Here is a 5000-nt window from a genome sequence, read left to right on the forward strand (position 1 = left end):
TGCTTACGGCCATACCTCTCTGTTCGCGCCCGATCTCGTCCGATCTAGGAAGCTAAGCAGAGTCGGGCCTGGTTAGTACTTGGATGGGAGACCGCCTGGGAATACCGGGTGCTGTAAGTTTTTTCACTTCTCTCTCCAAAAGGCAGAGGACACTGCTGCTTTTTCACTTGAGAAATATGAGAAAAAGGCAAGATTGAAGAAGAGATGCATACAAAGATGTGGGTAACGGTAAAAAGGGAAGAGAGAATCAATCAATATATCAATATTTTCTTATTTTTGGAATGTTAATTAATGAACTGGTTTAGGTTCGTTAACGTTTTAAAATTGACCTACTGTTGTAGGTTTTAAAGAACTATGTGTTGGAGACAAACTTGCTTACGGCCATACCTCTCTGATCAGTGCTGATTTGAGACACCTGTGTGAGCTGAGCTGGTGGATCCTGAGAACAGGCACGCTTTTTCCTTCCTCTCCTTTCTTCTCTCTTCTTTGATTTACACATGCAAGCTTTTTTCTAAAAGTTTATTAGTTGGTTTAGTGTACAGTACCCCCGTCAGTTTTTACTGATTGGGGGGAAGTCTTTTGTTTCTCGCTTTTTTGCGACACATCCCCCGCAGTTCTTTTTTCCGAGAGGGGCGCTTTCTTTTTTTTCTCTCAAAATGACGGACTTACAAGTGAACCAGACCTGGACCGATCTGACGACAACCCCTACGGAAAACCCCACCATCCAGACGGAGGTAGAAGCCAGAGAGAAGGAGCTAACTGCAGAAACCCGAGAGTGGACTGCTTTGCAGAACCTCACGGTAAATGTGGAGACGGAGGGCGGCGCATCGATGAGCGCAATGGAACTGATAAGTTATGTGCAGAAACTGTGCGGTGCGCTACTGGCGTGCCGGGTCATCAACCCGAAAAGATTCGAAGTAACAATGAGCCACATAAAAGGTAAAGAACGCCTGATGGAGGGTTTCAAAGTGGGGGACACGAGGGTACACGCGAAAGAGATATCAAATGATGAGCTGGTCGTCTCCTTTTTGCACTTACCTTATTATGTGAGTGACAGGAGCATCCTGGCAAAACTGCTGAGCTGGGGGGTAAAAGCTGTATCCCCGGTGAAGCGAAGAATGTGGCCTGGGTCCAAAGTAACTGACGGCACCCGCTTTGTGAGGGTGAAGTTTAACGACAAGGTCCAGTCCCTCCCGTATTCGACGAAGTTCTCGACGGCGCTGGGTTTTGAGTATTTTCGCGTATTGCATGATAAACAAACGAAGATCTGCAGGATTTGCATGCAGCCTGGACACATACAGAGAGAGTGCCCGCAGTTTTCCTGCCACACCTGCGGGGTTCAGGGGCACTATGCCAGAGAGTGCACAAACAATAAAAAAACTAAAAAATGCACGGATTGCAAGCTGGCACTGGATATTTGCAAGTGCCAGGAGGTGGAGGAGGAGGAGGAGGAGGAGGAGGTGGAGGTGGAAGAGGAAGACATGCAGAGCACTAACGAAACCTCGTACGATGAGTCCGGGGCAGAGGTGGAGTTGTGCAGTGATGACCAGGAGGAAGAAGCAGGAAACGATGAGGCGATACCGGCAACCGGTCAAGAGGGGCTGACCGGAGACAGTGAGGTGGTGCCAGTGGCGGCGGAAGCAGCAGCTGTGGTGCCTGATGCGGCAGCACGAGAGGTGGCGGTGCCAGACACGGCAGCAGCAGCAGCGGCGGAGCCAGGGACGGCAGCGCGAGCGGCAGTGGCATCAGAGGCTACAGCGGTGACAGCAGCGGCGGGGCCAGTGACCACACCCAGCCAGCCTGGCATAGGCGGTGACGTAATACGAGCCAGCGCGGGTCTGCAGGAGCAGAGCCCGGCCAAGCCGAGCAAGGTCCGGGTGTCGAGACTGGCCACGGGGAGAGGGAGAAGCGTGGTGACGAAGGGCCTGGAGGCTGAGGAGCAGCCAAGAGTCTTGCTGCAGTCGGAGATAGGGTCCTCCCTGGACTTTGCTGATGTCTCCAACTTGTCAGTTGACTGTTCCCCCCTGATGCTGCCGGACGCGTCTGACACAGAAATGGACGCAGAACAAGTGCAAACGGTGAGGAAAAGGAATTCTGATTTATTAAAGAAAGGAGGTAATAGGAAGAAAGTGCAAAAAAAATAATGGGAATATCTGTATTTGGGTTTTTGCATCTTTCCTTACTGTTTGCCCTCATGGCTCTGGACTCTTTTTCTATAACTTCATTCAATACGAATGGATTCAAAAACATACTGAAGATCCAAGCAGTTTTAGAGAAATATAAGCATGCTGACTTTCTCTGCCTTCAGGAAACTGGGTGGGATCAGGATACTGTAAAGTGTGTACAAAAAATGTGGAGTGGAGAAGTTCAGGCTCAGGAGGGAGCTGGGAGAGCTAGGAGGGTAGCTCTTTTAATCAATAAGAATCACAGCAATAACAGCAAGGTAATTTATAAAGCCGATGATGGCAAATGCCTAATAATTGACTGTTTATTCAATAATGAAGTAATCAGACTTATAAACATCCACGCTCCAAACATAGAAGAAGATCGCAGGATCTTCTTCAAAAGCTTGGATAAATGGATTAACAATAAAACCATCCTACTGGGGGATTTTAACACCACTTTGAGCAATAGCGACAGCTCCCATGACAAATGCAAATGTGACACCAGTAGAACAGCTTTAAAAGATCTTATGACGAATAAAAACATGGTCGACGCATGGCGTGTGGTGAACCCTGGGTCGAGAGTCTATTCCAGAAGGCAGGTTGTGTTGGGTGTTTTAAAGCAGTCCCGTATAGACCTGGTCCTGGTGGCCTCTGGCCTAGTGAAAAAAGCCTCGGGTGTAAAGTACACCTTTAATACTTGGAGCGATCATGCATATGTTGACCTAAAGCTAGGTGATAATACCGGAAAAAGGGGAAAAAGCACTTGGTGCTTTAACAATAGCTTGTTAGAGGACAAAGAATATAAAGAAAAGATAACCAAATTTCTGACCCAATGTGCCTATGACGTTCCTTTTGTGGAAAATAAAATCACATTTTGGGATGAAATTAAATTAAGAATAAAAAAAGTCACTATAAAGTATAGTAGGGACAAAAATTGGGTCAAGAAGAGAGAGGAGAGTATATTAAATGAACTACTAAATATAGAAATAGATAGAATGGAGCTAAACAACAGCCATAATAGCGAGAAGTACGAGCTTTATAGAGCTAAACTAGCAGGAATTGAGGCCCACCGTTGCAAGGGTGCTGCGGTCAGAAGTAGGTCTCTTTTCCTGTTAGAGGGGGAAAAAAGCACGGCTTTCTTTTTAGGACTGGAGAGAGCAACTCAGGAAAAGCAATTCATTGCAGAACTAAAAGATGACAATAATAAAACTTTTACGGAAAACAGTGACTTATTGAGGCTAGCTCATAGTTACTATAGCTGTCTGTACAAAGGGCAATGCCCAAAAGAACCTCACATACAGCAGCTAACAAATCAGGTTAAAATTCAGATCAGTGATAACGACAAAACATTTTGTGACTCACCTACCACAACCGGGGAGATAGAGGCAGCGATACAGGGGCTTAAAAAGAACAAAAGTCCTGGATCAGATGGCCTCACTGCGGATTTCTATTGCTGCTTTTCTGAGTTGCTCTCTCCAGTCCTGTTGAAAGTTCTGGAGGAAATGGAGGTACAAAATGATACCTCGAAGACAGTGACCGAAGGTATAATTACGTTGATTTATAAAAAAAAAGGTACAAAAGATGAACTTAAATTCTATAGACCAATTAGTCTCCTAAATACGGACTATAAAATATTTGCAAAAGTGCTCGCAAATAGACTGAGAGAGGTGATAACAACTGTTGTTTCAGAGACCCAGTCCTACAGTATCCCTGATAGAGACATTAGTGATAACATCATCGCAGTGAGAGATATCGTCGATAAAATGTCTGAAGAGGGGGGGTGCATATTGGGCATAGACCTCGAAAAAGCCTTTGATAGAGTAGAACAGGTTTTTATGTGGGAGGTACTGAAGAGCTATGGGTTTGGCGCGGGTTTTATTAACCGGGTTAAGCTCCTCTACAAAAGAGCGGAGAGCAGAATAAAAGTAAATGGATTCCTCACGGAGCCTGTGGTGCTAGGACGCTCCATCAGACAGGGGTGTCCCCTGTCGGCCTTACTCTACAGTCTGGTAGCAGAGCCCCTAGCTCTTAGCATCACGAGTGACAACAGCATTGAGGGTTTTAAAACTGAGGGTAACAAAATGGTTAAGGTCATACAATATGCGGACGATATTAATATATTTATTAAAAACACGTCCTACATTGAACAGGTAATGACCCATATCGCAAACTATGAAAGGGCGTCTGGGGCAAAAATAAACATAACAAAATCTGAGCTTATGATCTTTAACGGAGATAAGGTGGACGCCGCTAAATGGGGCTTTAAAATCACAGATGACGAAAGGAAAATACTTGGTATTTATATAGGTAAAGATAGCATTAAAGCTAGAGACCGGAACTGGCAAGAGCTTCTAATAAGAATACGTAATACCTGTAACCTGTGGAAGGCCCGAGGGCTGACCATAAGAGGGAAGGTAATCGTATCTAATGCTCTAATTCTGTCCAAAATGAATCACATTTTGGGGTCTTGCGAGCTGCCGAGTTGGGCTTTAAATTCTTTAAACAGCGTGATCTCTTCTTTCTTGTGGAAGGCGCAGGGCAATATGATCGCTCGTAAGACTTTAATCGCAAAAAAAAGGGAGGGGGGCTTAGACCTGATTGACATAAGTGCAAAAAGAGATGCACTTAGGGTTAAATTGATAGGCCGGTTTTTGGATTCGAAGAGGCAGCACCCATGGAAAGATACCTTGGCAGGTCTCCTGGCAAAGTATGGTGAGAGGAGCAGCTACAATTTGTACGCCTTCTCTCCCAGAAATGTCACAGGAGGCTTTCCGGGGTTCTACCGTGAAGTGCTGGAGGCTTGGGACAAATTTCTGCCCCACCTTAGACCTGACG

The 5000-nt window shown here is 45.7% G+C and overlaps 1 non-coding gene across 1 annotated transcript; it reads left to right on the plus strand.

Annotated features, from left to right (window-relative positions):
• Position 1: 1 nt before the first annotated feature.
• On the plus strand, positions 2–120 carry LOC142966772 (5S ribosomal RNA). The gene has a single exon (XR_012958246.1). It is a non-coding gene; the product is annotated as a 5S ribosomal RNA (ribosomal RNA).
• Positions 121–5000: the final 4880 nt, after the last annotated feature.

Source organism: Anarhichas minor, unplaced genomic scaffold, assembly GCF_050575085.1.
Source record: "Anarhichas minor isolate MPS153535 unplaced genomic scaffold, ASM5057508v1 ptg000037l, whole genome shotgun sequence".
NCBI lineage: Eukaryota > Metazoa > Chordata > Actinopteri > Perciformes > Anarhichadidae > Anarhichas > Anarhichas minor.